The sequence below is a fragment of the Scyliorhinus canicula genome, chromosome 4 (assembly GCF_902713615.1).
Source record: "Scyliorhinus canicula chromosome 4, sScyCan1.1, whole genome shotgun sequence".
NCBI lineage: Eukaryota > Metazoa > Chordata > Chondrichthyes > Carcharhiniformes > Scyliorhinidae > Scyliorhinus > Scyliorhinus canicula.
This window is the reverse complement of record NC_052149.1, coordinates 40,670,764-40,689,553: the sequence shown is the minus strand read 5'-3', so window position 1 is coordinate 40,689,553 and position 18,790 is coordinate 40,670,764.

Sequence of the window (18,790 nt, the reverse complement as noted above, 5' to 3'; positions counted from 1 at the left end):
AGGTTAGCTACTCTCTCAATTAAGGAATCTATGCACTCAAAGCTCTGAAGCATGGTGCCATACAAGAACTAAATGGACTCCTTCATTCCCAGATTCTGACCCCGCATTGCATCAGGGATCTGATATAAGAACATAAGAACATAAGAACATAAGAACTAGGAGCAGGAGTAGGCCATCTGGCCCCTCGAGCCTGCTCCGCCATTCAATTAGATCATGGCTGATCTTTTGTGGACTCAGCTCCACATATGTAGGAATGCATGTGGATCTCTAAGGAGGGTCAACAACAAGAGCATTTATATATAGATACATATTTTTATATAGCGCTTTTAATTAAATAAAATATCCCAAGGTACTTCACAAGAGGGTTATAAAGTGAAGAGAATGACACAGAGGCACATAAGGAAATGTGGTCAGTGACCAAAAGCTTGGTCAGAGAGGTAGGTTTTAAGGAATGGCCTAAAGGAGGAAAGTGAGGGCGACAGGTAGAGATTATGGTAAGGAAATTCCAGAGCTTAGGGCCCAGAGAGCTGAAAGCACAGCCGCAAATTGTGGAACAATTTAAGTTGGATTTGCTCAAAGGCCAGAAGTACGGGAGTGAAAATATCTCAGAGGGCTGTGGAGCTGATCAAGATTAGAGAGGTCGAAAAGACTGACGTCATGGAGGGATTTGAAAACAAGGATGAGAATTTTCAAATCAAGACATTACGTGACTGGGAGTCAATGGATCTGTGCATGGGAGCGATTTGTAAATACACCATCTTCCTCCAACATCTCTTCAATGTCCTCCGACTGGATGGGAATACTCTCACCCCACTTTGCTCCATTCTCATCTACCTAACTGTAGCCAGTGAATCACTTGCATTGGCTTCTCTTCCTCTCCTGCACCATTACCTCTGGTGTGAGTTAGGTCACAGGCAGCAGAGTTTTGAATGATCTCAAAGAAAAAAGTGTGGGAGACCAGCCAGGAATGTATTGGGATAGTCAAGTGTGACACCAAGATTGCAAACAGACTGGCTTAATCTCAGACTATTGTCAGGGAGTGAGACAGAGTTGATGGCTCAGGAATTGAAACAGCTCAAAAACAGCTTCTTCCCTGCTGTTACCAGACTCCTAAACGACCCTCTTATGGACTGACCTCATCAACACTACACCCCTGTATGCTTCACCCGATGCCGGTGTTATGTAGTTACATTGCGTACCTTGTGTTGCCCTATTATGTATTTTGTTTTATTTCCTTTTCTTTTCATGTACTAAATGTACTCTGTTGAGCTGCTCGCAGAAAAATACTTTTCACTGTACCTCGGTACACGTGACAATAAACAAAATCCAAATCCAAATCGAGTTTGGAGTCGAAGACCAAAAACAATAGTTTCAGTTTTCCTAACATTTCATTGGAAGATACTTCTGCTCATCCACTCCTGGATGTCAAGAGTGGGGGTGGTGAGGTTGAGCTGGATGCTGTGAATGTTTTTATGAAATACCCACGCTGTGTTTTCGAAGGATGTCACCAAAGGGCAACAAGTAGATGAGAAATAAGAGGGAGGCAAGAATAGATATTTAGGGGACACCAGAGGTAATGGCGTAGAAGGAGGAAGAAAAGTCATTAACAGTGATTCTCCGGCTACAATTAGTAGATGAGAATGGAACAAAGTGAGGTCAGAATATTTCCACCTACTTGGGCGACATTGAAGTGATATTGGAGGAGGATGGTGTATTCAACAGTCTCAAAGGACAAGGAGGGGAAGTCTCCCTTTCTCACAGTCAATAGAATGTCAGTTGTGACTTTGAGAAGAGCTGCTTTCAGTACTTTGATAGGGGCTGGAAATCTGAATCCAGGGATTCAAATGTGGAGCTCTGGGGAAAAAGGGAAATTTGGGAGGAAACAACAAATGATGATGCAGATTTAAAAGAGAGTTTTTCCAATATCAACTCACATAGGGAACAGAAGGAGAGGGTGTGTGGTCAGCAGTTTACAAGGAATAGGATTGACAAAGCAGTAGGTGAGTATCCTGGACCAAATGAACTCACAGGGGACATGAGAATAACTAGAGAACGATGTGAACTGCACTTCTTGTGAAGCCCATGTTTGCCCTCCCTCCTCCAAGAAGGGCTGCAAACATCTGCTTCAGCCTCTCTTGCTTCCTGTTGAGGTGTGCTTTTCACCCTGCGCCACATGATCTAATTGTGCACAAGGACACACCAATATGAGCACGTCAGCACTAGTGGAGGGTGACCTTGTAAGAGTTGACGGTACTTGCTCTGATCTCTCTGCTTCCTGTACATACCCCATTGTAGACATAGGAACCTGTGTTTCCAACTCCATGTCAGAACTTGCAGGATACACAACACAAGGGGCTGGTTTAGCACACTGGGCTAAATACTGGCTCTTAAAGCAGACCAAAGTAGGCCAGCACATGGTTCAATTCCCGTACCAGCCTCCCCGAACAGGTGCCGGAATGTGGCGACTAAGGGCTTTTCACAGTAACTTAATTTGAAGCCTACTTGTGACAATGAGCGATTTTCATTTCATTTCACTCAAGAGATCATGGGGACGAGACTTTGACAGCAGAAGCCTCTATGGTGCTGAGGCTTCCCAATGCAGCTGAGTCTGTTTTGTGTTGAAAGACGGCAGAGCTCCTCAATGCTTTCTCATTGTCAGTCTTTATTAAACTGACTGTAAAATGGTAGCTTACAGAGATTACCTCATGGCAGAGATTGCATGACTGCAGCAAGCCAGACAGAATACATAGTTCTATTGCATTTCAAAACCCAAACATCCCCCTTTTCAGAATAAATATAAGATCCAAACATCCCCTTTTCCTAACGAACAGAAGACACGTTTGCACGCACAATCATGTGTAACTGTAAGTTACCAAATTACCCACTGTACACCCACAGTTCTTATGCGTTAGTAACTGTTTGTTTTACACTAGCCAGTCTCTGGTCCTGCCTTGCATAAACAGTCTTTAAAGCATGCAGGTCTCTTAACGGTATGCGTTGCCATTGGCTGTATGTCTGGGTGATGTTCCTTGTCCAGAGAGTGCCGTTTCTGTAACGCATGTTGCCATGATAACTTTTCTTGTTTATTGCTGTTCATAGAATCATAGAGTTTACAGTGCAGAAGGAGGCCATTTGGCCCATCAAGTCTGCACCAGCCCTTGGCAAGAGCACCCTACTGAAGCCCACACCTCCACCGTATTATCGTAACCTAGTAACCCCACCTAACCGTTTTGGACACTGAGGACAATTCAGCATGGCCAATCCACCTAACCTGCACATCTTTGGATGGTGGGAGGAACGAGGAGTACCCGGAGGAAACCCACGCAGACACGGGGAGAACGTACAGACCCCGCACAGACAGTGACCCAAGCTGGGAATTGAACCAGGGACCTTAGAGCTGTGAAGCAACTGTGCTAACCACTGTGCTATAATGCCAGCCATTGTGATTGGGGAACATGTGGCTTTCTGGAATTCACGGTAGCTCCGTACTCAATACAGCTGGTGAGGTCCCTTCTTCTTAATCGTCTGACTGTGGTGAAGGAACAGTTTCGCTAGTCATATGTATATGCCTGCAAATGCGCCGGTATGTTTGGGTGTTCACTTTCACTGTGTACAATAAAGATTTTTCACAGAATCCCTACAGTGCCATTTAGCCCATTGAGTATGCACCAAACCTCTGAAAGAGCACCCTACTGAGGCCCACTCCCCTGCCCTGTCCCTGCAACTCCACCTAACCTGCACATCTCTGGATACTAAGGGGCAATTTAGCATGGCCAATCCACCTGATCTTTGGACAGTGGGAGGAAACCGGAGCACTTGGAGGAAATCCATGCAGACACGCTGAGAACATGCAAACTCCACACAGTCACCCAAGGCTGAAATAGAACCCTGGTCCCTGGCATTGTGAGGCAGCAGTGCTAATTTCTCTAAACGGGCTAATTCCTGTTGAGAGCATTGAATGTTTGTAACCTGACTGGAACTCCAATTCTTAGATTTGGTAATGGTTTGACAGTCTTGTCGAACTACCATTTGGCTTTCTGCCTTTTGAGCTTGATATTTTTACTCATACCTGTTACTAGCCCTTGTTTCGATAGCTTTTTTGCTATTGAAAGAGTGCTTTGCATGCAGCTTGGCATTAGTCTTTGGACTGGACTACTTTCCATGCCTTCAGTCAGAGTGTTTCTTTACATTTCAAACAGAAGTAAGTGATTTCCAATCACCTCCCTTCATGCTGGAATGATTTTGAAGTGGTCAGCTGGAAATTGACAGCACTGAACTCTGTTTGAAATGATCCAGGACCTGTCAATCAATGCTTGATGTTTATAAACATTCTGGTTGGAGAACTTCAGAGTTATTCAACCATGAAGGGACAGGAATGTAACAATGCTGACAGCTGTGTGTGTTTGTGTGTGTGAGTGGAAGCTGTCAATCACAGCCTCATTACGCTTAATATCAAACATAATGAATGAATGTCTTGCAGATCAAAGATCTGAGTGGGTTTAGACCCAGCTGACTGGTTTTCTCTTTCCAGGAATTGCCAGATAGTGCTTTCTGGGTCTGAGCCAGCAGATGTATTGCATAGGTGTGTTAAAGCAGTAATTATTTTTGCTGCTCTCTGACGTCCAGACAGGGGTCTCTCTTCTGAGGGTGTATGTGGGGGGGGGGGGGTTCTTTATTTTTGGGGTCTCTGTGGAGGGTCACTTTATTTAAGGGTTCCTCAGAGGTCCCTTTATTTTGGGGATCTCTGGGGGATCTTTTTACTTCGGAGGTCTCGGAGGGGTCCATTTGTTTCGCAGGTCTCTGGGGGTCTCTTTATTTAGGGAGTCTCCCGGGGATTTCCTTTATTTAGGGGGCCTCTGGGGAGATCTCATTATTTAGGGGGTCTCTGGGGCAGGTGAGTCGGGTCACCCCCTTACTGGGGGGGAGGGGAGACCCAGAAAATCCAGGGGTTGGTGGCAGAATTGCGCAGCTGGTGGGGGGGCTGAATTGCGATGCAGGGGTTTGGCCAGCCATGGGACCTTGAGATTGGCCCGCCTGTTCAAAATGGAAGTCCAATGACGGTATTCTCTAGGGAATAACATTAGATGCCCAGAGTCCTTTCTGGAGCATGTGGTGTTGCACTCAACGTGCAATAATTAATCAGGCAATTGAATCATTCGTGGCACGGGACCACATTCGTCATGGCCATACTTAATGTGCTAATGTTCTCAGCCCCCTCAATTCGTGCCTACTGGTTTGAGGGTATGACCTTTTCATGGTCCCTTGATTAAGAGGACCTTTCTCCTCTCCCTCACTGCCTGCAGGCATCAGAATAGAAAGGGGCAGCAATGGCTTGGTGCTCTCTCTGGGGACTTCCTTTCTTATCAGTGCTTCAGCCATCCTTTCAGTCAAATGGCAGCTATTATTTGTTTGAATTCGGCCCACATTTTCAGGCTCATCTTCATTTCCGCCCTCATGGCGCTATTGGCCAGCCAATATGCCCACCAGCCAATCAGCAGTCTGCCTCCGTGAAAATCTGGGGGCTGTGACTGCTTCCTCCTTGAGACGGGGTCGGGACCTGAAAATGGTCCCAATGTTAGTTTCCTGACCCCCCCAGAAGGAAAATCAAATTCAGTCTTCTGCAAATTAATCTGCTCCAACAGACCTGCATCAGGTCTTAAGTAAGGAACAGTATAATTTTGTATTATGATGCAAGTACATTAATGCTTTTAAATGGCTTAGCATGTTTAACAGTTAGAGAGGAGGTCGTTGACCCTCCATTGAAAACTCCCAATGACTGCAAAAGAACTGTGCATTATTGCCAGTCGACAGCACTCAAATAAGGTAAAAGCTCCTCTTGTTGCTCTGCTGAACGATGGTGGCCTTTGCTGGAACCTTATTTGGCCCCCACCTTTATTTAAAGTATCTCACCAAAGTATATTAGTGCATTAGGAGTGTGTTAGATTACTGATGGATTACCTCGAGGGCCTCTGTCTCAATCCAGTTCAGAGTGATATTTGCTTTCTGTGATGGTTCTTAAGTGAAATTAGTTTGGACATAACAAAAACATAATTCACAGGCCAGCCAGTAAGAACTGCCTTTGGTTTTTAAAACAGGTTTCTCCTTGGGTTATCATTGAATGTTCCTAATTGCCTTTCTGCTGAATTGGTCCAGTTTTGTCCCCGATTAAAACTGACTTGAGCACCAAAGTGTATTAAGCGTATGCAAATATGACATTTCCTTTTTCATTCAGGCAACCTCAGTGGGAAACGCTTATGCCAAACCAACAAACAACATTAACTGGAAATGATCTTTCCCGGAAAGTTTGGAAATGGAAAAGCAAGAGGCAGAGCAGATCCACAACATGTTCCTGAAAGGAGATTTCAAAATGTGGTTGTTTGAAGTCATCTTTCAGGTTTCACTCTTACAGCTACAATGATGTATAGATAGGCTGGGGCAGGTTATTAGTGAGGCTTTTCAAAGCACTGTATATCAGCCACAGCGATTATACAGACAAGAACAACTGAGCAGTGAAGCCATATTTTAAAAAGAGAGTAAATGAGGATAAAGCTCATCACATAGAATCAGGTAAAATGTTGAGTTGCCTTGGTGTTAGAGCTCCCAACCTGTCTTAACTATGAAGTACACATTGAAAAATCAATTGTTATTTTCTGATTGCTACTACGTATTAGTCCAATCGGTAAAAATAATGAAAATTCATTCCGCTTGTGCATGCATGCTCTTGTCGTGTTTCTTGGATCTGTGTTCAGGTGGGTGGATATAAAATCTTATGTAAAAGATGGGTGGTTCACAAAACCAGAAGTATATTTTCAAGCTGCTGTAGTTAATGTACAGGAGAGTAGAATATTAAATTAGACACAGAGTGATGCCCAACACTGATTTTCCTTCACATTTTGAATTGTCACCCCTTCTCCTTCATGTCTGTGTAACACCTCTTCCCACATCCTCAGCTGAGGGAGAGTGCGTGAATGACTACTCTCAGGGTTCCATGAAAACTGCTTAGCGAGCAGTTGTCAAATGTTACATAAATTTGGTTCCTCCTCCTGGTTTAAACTCCTCTTTGTGTGGAACTACCTGGCCAGCAGTCAGTAAGACCCTATCATGACATATAACTACAGTTTCAGCAATGAGCATGAAATTGCATGATGCTGTCAAAATTATGGTGAGGCTAATGCTACTCTGGTATTTATGCACAAATAGTCCAGCAACTTGAGACAACGGTAGATTTGCAGTTGAATGCAGAGGTCCAAATTTGCTGATGGAGTCCGACTGCTCTGCCATGGGTTTTGTGAAGGCAGCATCATATTGCTTGCCTCGCCATTCTAATACATTTAACAGTGTGAAGCTGCTGTGTCTATGTGATAGATATAAATTCAACTCACTCAAAAAGTTAAGATTCATTATTTCAGTCTAAATGCTCGTTTTGTTTTTAATAATCTTTTATTGTCACAAGTAGGCTTACATTAACACTGCAATGAAGTTACTGTGAAAATCCCCTAGTTGTCACACTCCGGCGCCTGTTCGGATACACTGAGGGAGAATTCAGAATGTCCAATTCACCTAACAGCATGTTTTACGGGACTTGTGGAAGGAAACCGGAACACCCGGAGGAAACCCACGCAGATATGGGGAGAACGCGCAGACTCCGCACAGACAATGACCCAAGTCGGGAATCAAACCTGGGACCCTGGCGCTGTGAGGCAACAGTGCTAACCACTGTGCTAACCACTGTGCCACCGAATGGTATAGTTAATTACTTCCAAGCAACTTCTCTGGCAGTGAAAATTGACAATTATGAATGTGGAGCCTCTTCTTTCAAGCTTCAATCATCATTGGAGGTTTCAAAAATGTAACTTAAAAAAAATATTTTCCTTCTGTTTCAATTTTTCCCCTTTCTTTGGACTGAATTTTTGTTCTGTGGTCTGTGCCTTGAGGTTGAATTAATTTCCAGATGCTGACCAAGTGTCGTATTGGCACCAAACACCCAATGTGATTTAAAAAAAATGTTATTCCATTCTCTGAGTTACAAATCCAATGTGCAGAGAGGACTGGGCAAACCCTTAATCCATCACCTTGCTTCGTCCGAAAACCAACTCAAATTCGAAATGAATCCAATTTATGCTCCCCACAAAGGAGACACACTAGATCCAAGCTGACAAGAAAAAGCATTACACCTGATCTCGCACTTGACAGTACGCTTGATCTTGGCCAAAAGGCTGAGCAGGCCAATTAATGGGCCAGGGTACATGCTCACTATCCAATTATGGATGGGGTGCAGACCCCTGAGGCTGAAGAGCCAACAGGAAGCCTTCCAGCAATGACACATTGCTAGCTCCACTGTTCGAGATGGCGGTACTGATGCCTTGTAATGGAGTCATCGTCTGAAGATAATTTTTTTAAATTTTAACGTTAAAAATGACAACAGCTGCCAGACCATCAGGGTTGAGGGCCAACCTATCCACAGAACAGTCAACAGTTGAGGCCTGATGGCTATGGCGGGTGGGGGGGAGAGAGGGGTTCTCTAAGAGGATTCCCCAGCACAAGTGAGACCAAAATTGGAGTACTGTGTACAGTATTGGTCTCCTTCTCTAAGGAAGGATGTAAATGCATTGAAAGCAATTCAGAGAAGTTTTACAAGACCAATACCTGGAATTGACAGGCTAGACTTGTATCCACTCGGGTTTGGAAGAGTAAGAGGTTACTTGATTTCAACATAAAAGATCCTGAGGGGTCTTAACTGGGTGGCTGTCAAGAGGATGTTACCTCTTGTGGGAGAGTCTAGACTTAGGGGTCTGTGGTGATTGTCCCTTGAAGGGTACACAGTTGAATAAGGGTCACATGGCCTGTGTGACCAATGAAGATTCAGACTGTGGAATCACCCCAATGGTGAGAAAGGCTCATAGGCAGAGACATTTTGAAGTAAGCTACAGCCATGGAGGCTGCTGCACAATTATTATTTACATCTGGCGATGAGGATTAATTATCTCTGTCTGGACACCTGTGAGTATCCGGTTTTAATCAAAGTGTGAGGGGAAAAAAACATACTCACCAGAATGCCTCTCTTTGGGCAAACCAACTAATGTTGAACAATATGTTGCTCAGCTTCAACAAATTATGGTCAAATTAGCTTATGGTTTACCTTTCTGTAGTACAATGGAATTTGTACGCATCCTCTGCCCCAATGTTAGAAAGACCTTCATTCTACATCGCCATACACTCTTTCAATAGAGCGAGCAATTTTTCCCTCCATGAACTTGTGCTATATTGGGTTTTACCAATTACCTGATTTTCCTGTTTTTTGTAACACTCTGATGTGCAACTCAGTATATTCCCTGACTGAGGTATTGGGAACCCTTTGACATATTGCAGCATCTGTCAATACCATGAAATATCACAAATTTCAAAACTCCATCTCAAGGACATACTACCAGAACTATAATTCCTTCTCTTCTGTTATGCTAAATATTCTGTGAAGGAATGTGCTCAAGGCATCTTTGTTCACATGCACTGAACATTTTACAGTGAAGTCATTGCCTGACTCAACCAAAATAAAACTTTGTTTTTATATTTAAATTTGTGCTTTTTCTACCATGCTGCTTCAATCAGAAACAAAACAGAACTCATTTGGAAGTGGGACAATTACAGAAAAACACTATGGTTGGTGGTCTCTTTTACTGTGAGATTGCTGGACTTGCATTTAAATCCTGTTATTGATATCATGACTTACCTTCAGGCTTGAGTAGGCATTGTTTTGCTGTGTGAGAATTTTAACCTTTGCAATGGTGCTTGGCATGAGATTAAATGTCTATGTTATTGACAGGAACAAAAGCAGCATTTACCACTGACCAGTCTTACCTGAAGAGCGTCATTTGTTTTGTCAAAGAGGCTGCGGATAACATCCCTCAGGCATGTTGGACTTATTCAAAGGAAAATAAAATGGCCTGTGGTGTGTGCAGCAGCCACTTAATGATTGAATGTTCATAAGGGGGGATTTGACAAGACAGGGGATCGGGGGGGGGGGGGGGGGGGGGGTGGACATATGCACTTTTGATGAAGGATCATTAACTCTATTATTTGAGAAGAAAATGTGATTTTGGGAAGGGAGCAGCACACTTCCTGACTTTATTCCACAACTGGAGCAAAACAACATGCACAGCTCCACTTGCACAGAGCATTTTATACATCTCAATGTGAAATTATAGCAATTAGAATTTATGAAAACAGCACCTCCCAAATCCTTGCCATCTGCTATCAAAAGATTGTAGGCAGCAGATACATGGGAACACCAACTCCAGGTTTCTCTCCAAGTCATAAGTCATCCTGTTTTGAAGGCTTGATGTACATCATTGTTCCTTCATTGTCAATGGTTGGGTAGAAACGTCAGGAACGCCCTACCTGACAGCAAGGTAGGAGCACTTTCAGAAAATGGACTGCAGCTGTTCAAGAAAGTGTCTCAACATTAGAATCTCAAGGGCGACTTCCGGTGGCGGCCATGGAGGAGTAGGTCACACATTTGATAGCTCCCGCCTGTAATGGACTTTTGGACCTTTTTCCCATAGTTTTTTACGAATTTTATGAGATAAATCGGTGAAGAGTGAGAGAGTAAGGAGAAATCCCCTTCCGGTGTATGGAGAATTGGACCAGAAGTGGCCGTGTGAGACAACAAAGTCCTATAAAGGAGCACAAGTAGAGCTGGACACGGGACAGCATGGCGGGACAGCAGGGCCGTGGGGAGACGACATAGTGGTCGACAGAGCAGCTGGTGAAGTTTTTCAAGAATGGCTTCGCCAAGCTGAAGAAGGACACGCTGCACTCGATTAAGGCTTCGATTGATCAAGTGGTTCAGAATCAGGAAACCCATGGGAGTGATCCAGGAGGTGGAACAAAAGTTGTCCGAGCACAGGGAGTATATAACCGTGCTGGAAAGCAAGGTGGGGATGATGAACGACTGCCAGAAAAGAATGGAGGAGAAGCTGGACGACCTTTGCCTATGCCTGGCAAAGGTCCCATCAATGAACAAGTGTCCCAACCTTCTGAAACCCGCCCTGTGCCAACTTAGGAACCCCCCGTCTATTCTACCCGGAACGAACCAGTGATTGTTCTATACCGGGGCCCAGTCTGAAGCCCTTGCCTCCCCCCTGTGGCATCTCTACTGCTCCCAGATCCTCAATGTCGCCGCCACCACCGGGCTCATGGTATACTGCGTCGGCGGAAGCGGCAACGGTGCTGTTATCAGTGCCCCAAGCTAGTATCTTTACAAGACGCTGCTTCCAACCGTTTCCACACCACCCCCTCTCCCTCCATTACACATTTCCGAATCATGGATATATCGCTGCCCAGTAATAGCTGCAAAGGTTCGGCAGCGCCAACCCACAACCCCCCCCCCCCCCCCCCACCGACTGCGCTCCAAGAACAGTCTCTTAACACACGGGGTCCTGTTTGCCCACACAAATCCCATAATAATCGTATTTACCCGCTTGAAAAAGGACTTGGGGATGAGAATGGGAAGGCACTGGAAGACGAACAAGAACCTGGGGAGGACTGTCATCTTTACGGACTGCACCCTGCCCGCCAGGGAAAGCGGCAGCATGTCCCACCTCTTAAAGTCCTCCTCCATCTGATCCATCAACCACGCTAGATTGAGCTTGTGCAGGACACCCCAGCTCTTAGCCACCTGAATGCCCAAGTAGCGAAAGCTCCTCTCCACCATCTTAAGCGGTAGCTCTCCCAGTCTCTTTTCCTGGCCCCTCGCATGTATCACAAAAAGCTCGCTTTTTCCAACATTCAGCTTATACCCCGAAAAGTCTCCAAAATCCCTAAGAAGCTGCATGACCACCCCCATCCCCTCCACCGGATCCACAATGTACAGGAGCAGGTCATCCACATACAGTGAAACACGATGCTCCTCCCCCTCCGCAAACCAACCCCCTCCAGTTTCTGATCGCCAGGGCAAACAGCAGGGGGGACCTGCCTCGTCCCCCGATGTAATCTAAAGTACCCCGACCGCAGCCGGTTCATCGACACACTCGCTACCTGGGCCTGATACAATAATTTGACCCACCCTATAAATTCCTCTCCAAACCCAAATCTGCCTAACACTTCCCACAGGTACTCCCACTCCACCCGATCGAAGGCCTTCTCCGCGTCCATTGCCGCTACCACTTCTGCATCCCCTCCTTCCGAGGGCATCATAATCACATTCAGGAGCCGCCGTACATTCATATTCAACTGCCTGCCCTTCACAAACCCCGTCTGACCTTCATTGATCACTCCCGGGACACAGTCCTCAATCCTAGTGGCCAAAATCTTGGCCAACAGCTTGGCATCCACATTAAGGAGCGAAATCGGCCTATAGGAGCCACATTGCAATGGGTCCTTATCTCGCTTGAGGATAAGCGAGATCAAAGCCTGCGACATCGTCGGGGGGGGCAGGGTTCCCTTTTCCTTAGCCTCATTGAAAGTCCTCAACAACAGCGGATCCAGCAGCTCCGAGAATTTCCTATAAAACACTACGGGATACCTATCCGGTCCCGGGGCCTTGCCCGCCTGCATACCCCCTAACCCCTTAACCAGTTCCTCCATCTCAATCGGGGCCCCCAATCCCTCAACTCGCCCCTTCTCCACCTGTGGAAACTAAAGTTGGTCCAGGAACTGCCTCGTCACCCCCCCCCCCCCCCCCCCCCCCCCCCCCCCCGCGGCTCCCCGGGGGTTCTGACTCATACAATTTGCCATAAAAGTCCTTGAAGACCTCTTTAATCCTTGCCGAGCTCAGCTCCGTGTTACCCCCCCATCTCTAATTCCCCCAATCTCCCTGGCCGCCTCTCTCTTCCACAGCTGATGCACCAGCATCCTACTTGCCTTCTCCCCATACTCGTACACTACTCCCTGTACCTTCCTCAACTGAGCCTCAGCCTTCCCCATGGTAAGCAAGTCAAACTCCGCCTGCAGGCTCCGGCGCTCCTTCAACAACCCCTCCTCGGGGGATTCTGCATACCTCCTGTCCACCCTAAGTGGCTCTCCCACCAATCTCTCCCTCTCCATCCTATCTCTCTTCTCTCTGTGGGCCCTGACTGAAATTAGCTCCCCTCTGACAACTGCCTTCAGCGCCACCCAGACCACACTCACCGAAACTTCCCCATTATCATTGGTCTCCACATAGCTTTGGATACACCTCTGAACCTGCCCACAGACCTCCTCGTACGCCAGTGGTCCCACGTCCATTTTCCACAGAGGGCGTGGCCTCTCTCCTTCCCCAGCTCCAACTCCACCCCGTGCGGGGCATGGTCCAAGATCGCAATGGCCGAATACGCCACTCCCTCCACTCTCGGGATTAGCGCCCTACTTACCACGAAAAAAGTCAATCCACGAGTACGCCTTGTGCACATAGGAGAAGAAGGAAAACTCCTTCGCCCTTGGCCTAGCAAATCTCCACGGATCCAATCCCCCCCATCTGGTCCATGAACCCCCTCAGGACTTTGGCCGCTGCCGGCCTCTTACCCGATCTCGACCTAGACCGATCCAGTGCCGGGTCCAGGACCGTGTTTAAGGTCCCCCCCATTCCCAAACTGCATGACTCCAGATCCGGAATTCTACTCAACATCCGCTTCATGAACCCTGCATCGTCCCAGTTCGGAGCATACACATTCACTAGCACCACCTGGGCCCCCTGCAACCTGCCACTCACCATAACATATCGACCCCCCCTTTATCCGCCACAATACCCGCCGCCTCAAATGCCACCCGCTTGCTTACCAAAATTGCGACCCCCCTAGTCTTCGCATCCAGCCCCGAGTGGAAAACCTGCCTCACCCATCCTTTCCTCAGCCTGGTTTGATCTGCGATCTTCAGGTGTGTTTCCTGTAGCATGGCTACGTCTGCCTTTAGCCCCTTTAAGTGCGAAAACACACGGGCCCTTTTGACCGGCCCATTCAGGCCTCTCACATTCCACGTGATCAGCCTGGTCGGGGGGGCTACTCACCCCCCCCCCCTTGCCAACTAGCCATCTCCTTTGTTAGGCCAGCCACGTGCCTCCGCCTCCCGCACCCTCCAGCCCCCCAGGCGGAGGCTCCCCGTCCCGACATTCCCCTTTAACATCGATTCCCCCTCAGTCAGCACAGCAGCATCCCAGCCCCCCCCCTTAACCCCCCCTCCCCCAGTCAAGCATCCGCTTAACCCCCCCCCAATGCACTCCCGTAAGTCAGCTGACTCATGCTGACCCCGGCCGCTCCCCCCTCCACCTCCAATCCCCCTGTGGGTTCCCCTTACAAATCTCCAACCCCCCCCCCCTCACATAAGTGGGGTAGAGAGAGTCCCCCCCCCTCTATACCCCGTGTGAACAGAAAAAGAAAAACAAAGCAAAGTACCGTACACTCAAACCCCCAGCTTCAGGTGCCACCCCCACCATTTCGCGGGTAAACTGCGCTCCCTGTCTGGGCTGACCCCACCTCCTGTGACGCAGCTCTTCCCAACTGTGACCTCGCCCAAAGCCTCCAGGGCCCAGGGCATAAGAAAACATGGGGAAAACCCCAACATAACATCGCCCCCTCCCCCCTCCAGCAACCCCCACAACATACTGCAGTCCATTAACTTGAGTCCAGCTTCTCATTCTTGATGAAAGTCCACGCCTCGTCCGGCGTGTCGAAATAGTGGTGCCGGTCCTGATATGTAACTCACAGCCTCGCCGGTTGTAACAGCCCAAACTTCATCCCCTTTCCGTGGAGGTCCGCCTTGGCCCGGTTGAATCACACAAGCTTCTTGGCCAGCACTGCACTCCAGTCCTGATAAATACGGATCTCGGTGTTCTCCCACGTGCTGCTCCGCTCCTTCTTCGGCCATCGCAGGACCACTCCTTGTCGGTGAAGCGGTGGAACCTCACCACCATAGCTCTCAGCGGCTCGTTCGCCCTCGGCCTCCTTGCCAGGACTCTGTGTGTCCCATCCAGCTCCAGGGGCCGTGGGAAGGCCCCCGCACCCATCAGCGTACCCAGCGTCGTGGTCACATACGCCCCAGCATCCGACCCCTCCACGCCTTCAGGGAGACCCAGAATCTGCAGGTTCTGTCTCCTTGACCTATTCTCCAGGTCCTCCAGCTTCTCCTGCCATTTTTTGTGCAGCGCCTCGTGCGCCTCCACTCTGACCACCAGGGTCTGAATCTCGTCCTCATTGTCAGAGGCCTTCTGCTGCACCTCCTTGATCGCCGTCTCCTGCATCTTCTGGGTCTCCACCTACCTTTCAATCGACGCCTTCATAGGGTCCAGCATCTCCGCCTTTAAATCCGCAAGCAGCTTCTTAAAAACTCCTGCTGCTCCCGTGACCTCTGGGCCTACGCTGCCTGGTCCCCGCCAGCCGCCATCTTGCTTTTTCGCTCCCGTTCTCCTCTCTTCTCCAAAGCTGCTTTTTTGACCGCCCCACTCCTGGTCCACTCCATACAGGGGGACCCTCACTGTTTCCTTCCCACACCGGGAATCGTCGTCAAAGTGCCGCTGGAGCTCCTTAAAAGGGCCCGAAAGTCCGTTATCGGCGGGAGCTGCCGACCGTGCGACCTACCTTGGCATAGCCGCAACTGGAAGTCCTACAAGAGACACACCTAAAGGTTACAGACCAGACGGGATTAAGGAAGGGGTGGGTCACTCATATGTTCCACTCCGGACTGGAGCCAAAGACCAGGGAGGTAGCGATCTTGATCAGCAAACGGGTGGCATTCGAGGCAGGGGGAATCGTGTCAGACAAGGGGGGTAGGTATATAATGGTGAGTGGGAAGCTGTAGTGGGTACGAGTGGTACTTGTGAACATATATGCTCTGAATTGGGATGGCGTGGAATTTATGAAGCAGGTGTTAGGTACGATCTCAGACTTAGAGTCACATAACCTGATCATGGGTGGGGACTTCAATACAGTCATTGATCTGGAATTGGACCAGACAAAATCTAAGACAGAGAGGAGGCCGGCTGCGGCAAAGGAATTGAAGGGTTTTATTGGAACAGATGGGGGGAGTAGACCCATGGAGGTTTGCACGGTCGAGGACAAAGGAGTTTTCCTTTTTTTCACATGTCGACAAGGTATATGCTCGCATCGATTTTTTTGTTCTGAGCAGGGCGCTAATACCGAATGTGGTGGATATGGAGTACTCGGCAATCGCAGTGTCAGATCATGCCCCACACTGGGTGGTTCTACGGGTTAGTGTGGAGAGAGGGCAACGCCCACTGTGGAGACTGGATGTGGGGTTGCTGCCGGACGAAGTGATCTGTGGGCGGGTCTTGCCATTGCCTCCTCTCCATCTTCCTGCTCCTCCTGTGGGTCCTCCCTGAGCTTGGCCTCCATCTTACCATCCTCCCTTCCTTTACTCCAGGCCACAAAAACAAAGAGGTGATAGCAGCACACAACCTCCAGGCAGGTGATAGCAGCAAATAACGCTTATTCGGATCAATCCATCTCTCTCTTCCCCCACGCCACGCAGCTCCCAGCAGTAGACTCCACAACAGTAGAAGATTGCACTGACCCAGTGCACGCCAGGTGAAAAAGACCTCCCGTTTCCCCTCTCCAGCCCAGGCAGCAGTTCATTGTCCCAACCTCACTCTCCTTACTCCAGGCTACGGTTAAATAAGGAAGCAGCAGCAGCCTCCAGGCATTCACCGCCACAAACAGCAGCAAGCACAACCTGCAGCTCCACTTGAGAGCTGTGAAATGCTCTCACAACTAACATGTTCAATTCCTTATTAGGAATAGCCTTGAGTTGTGCAGCAAGAGGCTGCTCAAAGTCAAAGGGAGTTAAAGTGACTATAAGCATGTAACCAACAATCAGACTCTGCCCTGGAAGTGTTTGGTAAGACAGACTGGCAGCAACAGTAGTTGCCGCTGTCATAGGTATTCATGGCCTGATGGCCTCACAGGATGGCCTCATAGACTAAAAGCCAGTCAACCCCACGTTCCCCCCCTCAGGTGAGAGGAGACCCCCATTCTAGCACACTTCCACCCCCTGACCTGGCGCGCTTCAGTCTCCCTACCAAGCCAAACCCTCCTGCAGGCAGCCCAACCCCTCCCCGAGCACAGGGGCTGCAGCTCTAGTGTCCCTGAGCTGCCTGCCGGAAAATGGAAATGGCTATTCGCCTCCTTAGTTCCCCTCAGCAGCTATTGTGCCAGCTTCTCATTTTAAAGAAGGAGTGCTGAACGACACCCGCTTCAGTCTGTTATGTTCTACTTCAATCTCGCTAATGATATGCAAATCGATGTTAATTGGGGTCAATGACATGCATGCCGGATTTGGGCGTGATCCAGAACTCGCCAACTGAAGGGGGCCGATTAGATTGCAAACTGATTCGCACCAGATTTTGGCATTTCCCGTTATTTAACCAGCGCGCCCAGATCCTTGCTGTGCGCAACACGGTGGTTAAATCACAACCTTGGTCTCTATGTAGCCAGTCCAGACAATCAAACCATCCTACTTGCAGCAGGTTTGTCTTACAGGACACGACAAATGGGGAACAGTCAAAGAAAATCCTTATTTGTTCATGCAGCCTTGTATTCCAGAAGGGGTAGTAATGGGATTTTATGTTTACTTTGTCCTACTCTGTCCCATTTATTCTCTCTCTTCCTTGTTAGACTCAAATGTATGTTGAGCATTCAGAAGGAGGGTGTGGGAATGTAACCAACCGTTACAATCTTTTTGTGCAATGTCAAAGCATGTAAATGTGGTAGCAAAGTGCTGTTCTCACTTTCCAGGTCCTCTAGACATTGCTTAAGAGGAATGTGATTTTTCACATGGCACTGCAATTTAATTAACACCTATTAAAGCTTTAAACAACTCTTTCTTCGGATCTCACTCTTGGTCTATTGATGTTCCTGAAATGGGTCAATGGTAGTAGGAGGAGCCTCATTTGAAAGCTTCAGTGCTCTGAATCCCACTGCAGTATGACAGTTGTGAAGGCAAGAGACACTACATAGCTAGTCATCACGCTCAAAAGAACTCCAGAAGCCTGGGAAGAGCATCAGTGACTGAGTTAACATCATTCTGGTGGAATGAAAAGGATCTCCCACTCCAAGTGAAAGTGTCTCTGCTCTGGCTATTCTTAAAGGACGGCTGTCACAGCTAATATTTGATAGTAAAACTTACTTACGAAAATACAAATTAAGAACAGGAGTAGGCCACTCGGCCTATCACGGTGGATCTGATTATAACCATTCCACATTCCTGCTTACTCCCGTTAACCTTGTTAACAAGAATCTATCTCGCTCTGTCCATTCATAGACTCTTCCACTGTCTTTTCAGGAAGAGTTTCAGAGACTCAAAAACACTCTGAGAGAGAGGGGGCGGGATTCTCCGACTCCCCGCTGGGTCGGAGAATCGCCGGGGGGGGCGGCGTGAATCCCGCCCCCGCTGGCCGCTGAATTCTCTGGCACCGAAGATTCGGCGGGGGCGGGAATTGCGCCGCGCCAGTCGGCAAGCCGCCCCCGGCAATTCTCCGGCCCGTGATGGGTCGAAGTCCCGCTGCTGTAATGCCGGTCCCGCCGGCGTGAACTAAACCACCTCCCTTACCGGTGGACCAGGTGGCGCAGGCGAGCTCCAGGGTCCTGGGGAGGAGGGGGGGGGGGGGGGGGGGCGTGGGCCGATCTGGCCCTGGGGGGTGCCCCCACGGTGACCTGACCTGCAATTGGGGCCCACTGATCCGCGGGCGGGCCCGTGCCGTGGGGGCACTCTTTCCCCTCCGCGTCGGCCATCAACCTTTGCTGATGCTCCCGCGCATGCGCGGACTTCCGCCGGCTGGCGGAGTCCCTTCGGCCCCAGCTGGCATGGT